Genomic DNA, 9,568 nt, shown 5'->3' with positions numbered 1-9,568 from the left:
CAACAGCAAAGGAGGCAGGCAGTTGATTGCCCTCAATATGTGGGCATAGAATATAGACACATGGAAGGCATCAAATGTTGACTACGTTGTGTAGTTCTGGTCACGACATATTGAAGGGTCTGATTTACATTAGAGAGGTTACAGAGGATTGCAAGACAATCACATCCTTGACAGGTTTTAGTCTGGATCGGAATATTCTAGTTGTGAGTTGTGGTTTGTTCTCTTAAGACCTGGAGAGCTTGAGCCGACACTTAGAACATGGAACAGTGTAGTTCAGGAACAGATGTGGTTAGCTTCATCTAACCAGCATTTGTAATGACCAATCTGTCTATTGAAACCAGTCCTATGTCATTGTACATGGTCAATATCCCTTTGTTTCCCCTGTCTAAATAGGTCTTACTCATTGTTGTGTCTTCTTTCACTTCCCCTGGTATGTGTAAAAAAAAACCTCTTTTGAAATTGTCTTCCCCAACTTAAAATAGCGCTCTCTAGCATTTGACATTTCCGCACAGGGTAAAGGACACTGGCCACTAATGGAAGTGTACAAGAAATTATGAGGCGTATAGAAGGCGTAAATGCAAGAGGCATTTTCCACTGAGGTTGGGTGGAACTACATTTTGGGGTCCCGGGTTAAGGGTAAAAGGTGAAATATTTAAGGGTAACATATGTGGGAACTTCATTCAGAGGGTGGTGAGCGCGTGAAATGAGGAGCCAGCACAAATGGTAGATGTGGCATCGACTTCAAAATTTAAGAGAATTTTGGACAGGCACATGGATGTGGGGATTATGGAGAGCTATGGTCTGGGAACAGATGAATGGGATAAATCATATTTATGTTTCTCTATGTTCGATGGGCTCAAGGGCCTGTTTTGTGCTGTAGTGGTTTATGACTCTATAACTGACCTACCCCATCCGAGCCTCCCCTAATTTGATAAACTTCAGCATCAGGTAGCCCCTCAGTCTCTGACACTGCAGAGAGAACAGGCCAAGTTTGTCTACCCTCTCTTTATATTTTATGTTCTCTTATCCTGAGAGCATCCATGTGAACCTTTTCGGTATCAAGTCCAAATTCTCCATTCCTTCCTGTAACAGGCAACCAGAAATGCACTAGTACTTCATCTGTGTCCTAAGTAAAGTTTTTTCTTGCTGTAACATGACTTCTATTTAGACACAAAAAGGGAAACATACAGAACACTTGGTGGTCGAAGTGCCTGTTCCCAGACTGTGTGATTTAATGACTCAATAGATCGATTTACTCTTGGTGTTACAAAGCCACACCAGGTGACGGAAATTAAAATCGCCTCGCACAGTATCCTTGATAATGTCAGTTATTGTTTCTATGTTGTTCAACGTGGAAGAGCAGCTATTAGTTAATTGAGGGAGGATAATGCATCGATGGGGAAGAGTTGACCTTTCTCATGATTTAACTGATACCTCAGTCAATATGAAGACTACCTGGACTCCAACATCTTATCTCAAATGTAAATATTACCTCTCAGTTAACTGTGGCATACCATTAAAACACAAACAATCCAGGGATTGTTATGGAGTAGTCTGGCAAACTGTGCATAATGTGTGATGTTACATGACTGTGTCGCAGGACTAATCTGTTTGGCAGTTCTTCTGATTTACACCAATTTTCCCAGAAGACATTCCAAGATCGATGAGGTTGGGATCGACTTCTTGTCCAAATTCAATATTCAATGCTGGTTTTATGGAGTTTTTCATATTAAGAAAATAAAAAGATATTGAGTTGAATTTGTTACAATACTCAAATGAAAAATCACTGATGATCTTATTGCATGGTATAGCGTTTCCGGGGTCAGAGGGGAGATGAATAGCCTACCTGTCCTTCAATGCAGTTTGCATTTACATTCTTATACTACTTTGTACACACGAGATACCCAAAACAGCTCAGTGTAAATGTAGCTAAATGTGAAGGCCATAATGTGTACAAAGAGAAATAAATGTATTTGTAAGATCAATAAATACCCAAATTCCAGTCATGTATACCAAGACAATCTGGGTAACCAGGAAGAAGTTGCTGAGACTTTATGCGATCATGAGTCATGGTGAGTAGCAGAAAACTAGAAGGTGGCTCATTTTGTATCTTTATTTAAGAAGAGTTTCAACAGCTATAAGACTGCAGGCCAGTGAATTTAATATCAGTAGTGGGAAAATTACTGGAGAGGATTCTGTGCGATAGGGCCTAGCACTTGGGAAGGCAAGTACAGATTAGGACAAGTCAGTATGGCCTTCCGCATAGCAAAACGTGTTTACCAATTTTGATTAAGTTTTTTGAAGAGGTTATCAAGAGGACTGGAGAGGTCAGAGTGTGAGATGTTGTCTACATGTACTTTAGGAAAACCTTTGACAAGGTCCTGTATGGTATGGGAGGTTAGTTGGGAAGGCGAAGGAGCACAGTATCGTGAATAAGGTAGCCTCAGGGACAAAAAATTTTCTTTGTGGTGGGAATGAGGGGGATGGTAGCAGAGAGCTGTTTTTCACATTGGATGGCTGTAACCAGTTCTGTACACAGGTATCGGTGCTGTTATTTGTCACATACCGTGTCAAATGGATTCTCAGCCAAATTATTAATTTGAAACTGTTTGCAGAGAATACCGAAATCGGTTATGTGGTAGATAGTGAATAGAGTTATCTAAGATTAAAACAAAATGTAGATGAGCTGGGGACAAGTATAACAACAAGACTTAGCTTATTTTAAACATATAATACTGCCTCATCGCACGTGTCCTCAGTTGCCCCGCTCTGTACATAGCTGAGCTCTAGAGAGTACTACAGAAGGATAAACAGAGGAATAACGGGTAAATAGCTCCCTGAAAGTGAGAACACAGGGGGACTGGATGATGTGAATAGAAATTGGCAAAATTACCATTATTGGTCAAAGTCCTGTTTACAGTAGTAGGGACATCATGGACATTGGACTTTTTAAATCATCGCCTACTGGAGAAGTCCACTGCCTCTGGGAGAGCTTTGTTTCGAACTGAGTTAACATCACTCTGTTGATGCGTGACCTCAAAGGTATACACAGCCTGCAAATGCAGTCGGCTCATTAAAATCTCCCCTATGCACCTTGAATGTACATGTTCCAATTCTAAATGTATTACATGATGTCTTCACAGATTCATTCAACAACTCAAAGAGAGGCTTAATCATTGGGGGAGTTTTGACTGGTTTGGTGGTATTTCTTCTAACTCTGATTCTCATTACTTGCTTCATCAAGAAACGTTGCCAATCAAAAGGTAATAGTGTCAAATAAGATTATAAATCTGATAAGCGAAGCAGGCATTAACGCAGTTCACATAAGCTGTTCTGTTGTAATTGTTGTGTTGTCATTTACTTTACAAAATATTGTGCATTCCGAATTCAGTCTGATATGAACATCATGATTGTGTGAGAGGCTTGTTTTATGGTCAAACACTTGATTGGTTGTCAAATTCTTATTGTTTTTTTCTGTTTTACATGGAAGATCACAGTAGAAAGAGCATATTTTCCTGGCATACTTCTCCTCTTGTTTCATGGAGATTTCAGCTGGGGTGGCATGGCAGCATAGTGGTTAGCAGAATGCATTATAGTACAGACGGCCCAGAATAAATTCTGCTTGCTGCCTTTAAAGAGTTTGTACCTTCTCCCCATGTCTGCGTGGGGTTTCTACCAGTTGGCAAGTTAATTGGTCAGTGTAAATTGTGCCAAACTTAGGCAAGGGTTAAATTAAGGGCTTGCTGTGCACCATGGCTTGAAGAGCCGAAAGGTCCTATTTTATGCTCTCTCTCAACAACAACAACAACAACAACAACAACAACAATAATAATAATAATAATAATAATAATAATAATAATAATAATAATAATAAAAAATTATTCCTTCCACTTTGCACTTTTACTTCCCTTCTCCCCTCACACCATGTTTACCTTTCTAATTATTTAGCCACATTGCAAACATCCAGATAATTGCATTATAAAGCCATCTATGGGAGAAATTGTCTGCACATGAATGCATCTAATTACAGATTACCTGTCCACCTGTTAATTCAGATATGTTTAACCTGGACTAATTTACTGTCTATGATAAATTCATGCTCACTAATATCTCTAATTTCCTGTCAGTTGGTCTAGAGATCTTCATGTCCATCTTATCTAACAATATGAAGGGCCTTCCGGTACAATATTTAATTGTTGCTGACGCGAGGCGATAACAATGGTTGCAGATTGTCAATAACAAATGCATCCAGATGTTAACAAGCACATTTTTACACGTAAACTTCCAACACTTCTGTTGGTCAAGAAATAGCCAGAGTTGGAAGGGCAGTCCTTCTGCAGAAGTCACCTCCACCTCTTCCATAAAAAGTTATTTAATTATTCTATCTTCCATTTTCTGTTTCTCTCTCCTTCCACATGCACACTTTTTACACCTGGCTGATACAATGATTTATCGATGTCAATATTCCATCTCTCATGTTTTAAGATTATTATGAAGATTATTATTATGGAAATATTAGTGTAGTATCATGTATGAAATCTTCACCAACATGTGGTACCAGATTTTAAATATCCATCTAGCCGGTTTCTGTTGAATATATTCTACGTGCCAACTTTAATCTTGTTAATGACATTTGCCCAATCTACATAATGATTTAAATTTGCCATGATTGCTGCAGCACATTTCTTACAAGCGAAAAAATTTATTCATATTTACTCTGTTCTCCAGTTTGGCTACTGCAGGGTGTCTGGGCAACAGTCGAGGCTTCAGTTAATAAATAAAGACATTTCTTTTCTGTTTTTAGATGGTATTTGTAATGATGTATTTATCCCACTTTACCTTTGCAGAGGGTCCCTACGTCAACGTACTCCCTCAAAGAAAAAATACTGAGCCAGTAAGTCCAATGTATAACATATTGGTCTGTGATTCTGACTTTGCCATTGAGCTGAGTAACTGTGTATCGAATATTCTTGAATATGAGATTACTAAAGTTCAGATAGCTATTTTGTTTCTATAGTTTTCCACATCTTGGTGCATTTGCTATCAATTAATCAGTCTATTGGTTACATATTAATACAGTTGTGCACGCAGCTGTGGCACAGTCCAACAGCTAGTGAGCACCATCCCACAGCAGCTTACACCAGGGATGAATCCTGACCTCGGCCACAGACGACTTGGAATTTTCATGTTCTCTTTGCCCACCTGCATTTAACCTCAGAAACTCTTCTTTTGTCTTACGTCGCAACATGTGAAAGCTTTTCGGAGATCTAGCTACTGCTACTGCTGTGTTCATGCATATTTGTACCAAAGAGGCAATGAGAGCGAAATAATGAGATAACTACATTTTGTTAATGGGATTCATATAGAACAGAAATAAATAGGTAGTTGATGACAGTCCAGTAGACTGAAGGACGTCTCTGCCTTTGCAGACTACTTGATGTAGTGACTGACTGCAATAAGCTTGAAGTTTTTTTTGCAGAATAAGACTTCCATAATTCCGCATGAAGCAGAAAGAACCAAAATTGGCCATCGAGTCTATGCCAACTGCTTAAAGCTGTTCACAACTTCATTGCCTCTTTCTCATCCCAACATACCTGAAGTTCTACCACACAGCTATAGAAGAAGTAGTTTTGTTTTCTCAAGTTAACGTACTAACGTATCCATTCTTTGAATGTGGAGGGGAAAAGCAGAACAGCAGTGGAAATCCTACAAGATCAAAGAAAAATATGTAAATTCCACACAACTATATCCAGAGGATAGAACTGAAATTTACACAGAGGGATCTGCGAGACAGCAGGTCTTTCAGCTGCACCATTGTACTGCCCTTCCATGTTGTTAAAGAAACTTATTTGCAATTATAGTAGTATATTTGAGAATATTTTCTGTGGTGGCATTTTCAAATTCATATCCTATTGTTTAAGACAGTTTTCTTCTCCTTCACCAGTTTATTCATGTTTTATTGTGTTCTTTTTCAGGATGCGGCTGATATGGATTCCACTTATATGGTAAGCTTACTCAGTAGACAGGCAGCTTCCAGTAAACCTTAATTTAATTCCGAATTGTCTTGTTATTGAGGATACTCAATTCCTGTCCCTTCTCCACAGGGTCTGAAATTGGAGGAGCAATCAGTATACAGCCAACTAAAGAGGTAATTATATTCTATCTATCTATCCATTTATCTACCAGTCATAATTCTTGCTATCTGTATATCTGTTTGTCTACCTTTCCATCTTTTAATCACAATCTGTATTGTATTGTCCGATACCTTGCTATCCGTGTATGGTCACCTCTCTGCCCGCCTGAAATCTTGTGTTTGTGAGGGGGAGAGATGAATTCCTGTGCTAGTGTAAGCGTCTATCTGTCCATCTATCAATAGATCTTTTCAGTCAGCCTTGTTATTTATTTGTATCTTAGTCCTGCTATATGAGCTTAATGATATGGTGGGTCATTATGTACAGGTCGGGAACATGAAATTGGAACAACAGGTGCAGTTTCAAAACACCAACGGTGTTTTGATAGTTAAAGGAAATAATTTGTAATGTGGAACAGAGCGCCAATATCCATTGAAATGCTTCCGTAAATAAAATCTGATACATACTAAGTATGGTACACGTTGCAGCTCCAAACCTATTAAAACACAAATACTGCCCACACCAAACGCCGCTGAACACAGTTCCCCACCCAACATCATTAGAACTCCAGCCGAAGACGCTCAGAACCCATGCCAACATCGAGAAAGTGCACACCGACCCCTGCATCCCCTATGCAACCACGCCAATAACTCTTTTCTTCCTTTCAGGTAAGATGCATGTGTGCTTCTAAGAAATATGAATCATTTTCCGTAGAAGGTTTTCTGCCCATAGATTGGGACATTGCATCGAATCCTCTGGCTTCTTCTTTAACATGAATTGCCGAGTTATACCAACTCCAATTGCCCAAGTTGAAAGGCATTATCTTTATCAACTCCTGATATGGCAAGATGCCGATATTGAAAGTCGTTGGTACATTTTCATCTTCACGTGGCACAATGCCACCTAGCTCAACAACCTGCCGGATTCAACTTCTGAGCTTTCTGTCAGATCTGGACTTTAGAGCAGCCCATTTTCAATGGGTCCATCATCTGTTATCACTGGTCCTGTTGATCTTTGCCAAAATAAGGTGCCCAACGCTTTGACTTCTAAATGGTAATCAGTTTGGGGCAATGGTTCCTTAATTGGACACACGCCATTTGTTACTTGCCACTTTTCAATTTTCTTCTCTTATGTGTAAGATGCAAAATAAAAGATGCACAGTCATACAATCTTATATGCAGTAGAGCATATTGCATATTTGAAAAATGGTGTCAATATTTGCCCATGGCAACAGTAAAGTAAGCCTTGCCGCGTGAGTCCACACTGATGCCCACTCTTGAGGAATCACTGTGTAGCCTGCTTGAACTCGCTATAAAACACAACAACTCCTCTCCCTAAAGTTCCCACTACGTTGCTCGGCATGCAATTCATCTCTGCTAGCATAACATGTTGCAAGAATACTGGGGCTCTTGAAATCAGTGGCAGAGTACAGCCACTTCAACAAACATGTGAATCTCTTAGTTTGATAATATGTTAATTTGACTATGTAATTGCCAATAACAACCACGCGCATGTGTTTTACTCGTATTGTAGCAGCAAATAAAATATAAATGACCATGTTTTCCTTAATTCGTCTGTACATTATGTGTGTGCAATACAAGCAACACGCTTTTCCACACTCTGATTCTACTGTACTCAAGTGTAGCACTGTACAGATATTAAAGAAACTCAAAGAGAAGGGTAACAGGTCTACATGAAGAAAACTGGGTACCTGGATCGAAATGTATGGCATCCCGATGAAAATAACTGAAAACAAGCAACAGGTAATTAGAAATTTGAAATAAAAATGATAACTGCTTGATCCGTTTGGCAGGGTAAGAAGTCACCGTGGAGAACAAAATTGTGTCGTTTACTCCACAACAATAAAACTGAGCTTCGAGTCATCTGTCATTTTAATCTTGCATAATCACCACCCCTACTGTTCTAATGATGGCAAGCATGGACACAACACAAGTATCCTGAATTCAGAGACATGTCCAGTTATAGTGGTGAGGAGAAAACAACTTAAGCAGTTATAGAATCAAAACAGCATATGACTCCTGAGCCATAACATAGACTCAGAAAATGTTCAATGTTGGTGAGTGGAGTTACAATATTTCAAGGTGAAAAAACCATTATGACAACCATATATATGCCTCCAAATAGTTGCCAAGATGTTGGGTTGAGATTGCAAAGGGAGCTGGAAAAGGCATGTAATAAGAGTGATCACATAATTGTAATGGGGGAACTTCAATATTCAACGGGATTGGGATAATCAGGTTGGTGTGGAATTGCAAGAGAGTGAATTTGTTGAATGCCTATGAGATGGATTTTTAGAGCAGCTTGAACTTGAGCCTACTCGGGGAAAGGGTATTTTTCATTGGGTGTTGTGTAATAACCCAGATCTTATCAGGGAGCTTATCGTAAAGGAACCCTTAGAAGGCAGTGATCATAATGTGATTGAATTTATACTCCGCTTTGAGAGGGAGACGCATAACTCACATGTATCGGCATCACAACGGCTAACAGGGAATTACAGAGGCCTGAGAGAGGAGTTTGCCTAGGTGGATGGGAGAAGGATATTGGTGGGAATGATGGCACAGCAGAGATGGCTGGTATTTCTGGGAATAGATCACAAGGCGAAAGATAGGTACGTCCCACAGAAGAAGTTCTTAGATGGTAGTGGTAAGTAACAGTGGCCAACAAAGAAAATTAAGGACTGTATATAAGCCAGGGGAAAGGCATATAAGGTGGTAAAAGTGAGTGGGAACTTGGGTGATTGTGAAGCTTTTAAAATCTTCTTAATTCTGCTCCTAACCTTGTGGTTCAAAGGAGTATAGCACCGCAGCAGGCCCTTTGGCCGAGCTGTTCTATGCCGATCAAAGTGTTCACCAAAGCCAGTTTGCAATTGTTTGGCCAGATTCCCTCCAAATATCTCGAACACATGCAACTCAAGTAACACTTTTAATGCCGCCAATATTTTGAAAAGTTTTTACAGAATATTTTCTGGAACACAAATGTATTTATCGGGGGTGGCTGAATGTTCACATAGGCAAATAGCTGAGGGAAGACCCTATAGGGATTATAAACTTATGAGTGATACCTGTGAATAGTCTTTCTCCACAGACAGATGTATCTCGTACTGAAGGGTATCGGCTTTTGTGGAGGGGAGAGGTATTGAGTGGAATTCAATGAAAGCTGCTTTTGCTCACAAAGAGGGTAGTGGTTAAATGTGACGAACTGCCAGAGGATGTGGTAAAGACTGGAGGCATTACAAGGGCACAGGGTGGTATCATTCTGATGTAGGCTGCATTATAAACCCAGCTACCCATTCTATAGATAGGTATGGATGAACTGGATGGATCCATTTCAGACCACAGAGCAGAAGGGGAGACAATTTGATTTGTAGTGTTCCAAGGAAAGAGAGATTGGACTCTGAAAGCATCATCTCCATGTAA

The 9,568-nt window shown here is 39.7% G+C and overlaps 1 long non-coding RNA gene across 1 annotated transcript; it reads left to right on the top strand.

Moving 5' to 3' along the window:
• The first annotated feature begins 3,167 nt into the window (after window positions 1-3,167).
• On the top strand, window positions 3,168-7,126 carry LOC140738121 (uncharacterized). Its single transcript, XR_012101314.1, has 5 exons — window positions 3,168-3,263; window positions 4,848-4,894; window positions 5,976-6,005; window positions 6,105-6,148; window positions 6,800-7,126. It is a non-coding gene; the product is annotated as an uncharacterized lncRNA (long non-coding RNA).
• The last annotated feature ends 2,442 nt before the right edge of the window (window positions 7,127-9,568 follow it).

Source organism: Hemitrygon akajei, chromosome 1 (assembly GCF_048418815.1).
Source record: "Hemitrygon akajei chromosome 1, sHemAka1.3, whole genome shotgun sequence".
NCBI lineage: Eukaryota > Metazoa > Chordata > Chondrichthyes > Myliobatiformes > Dasyatidae > Hemitrygon > Hemitrygon akajei.
Note: the sequence above shows the minus strand (reverse complement) of the source record. Positions and strands in the feature narration are given on the sequence as shown.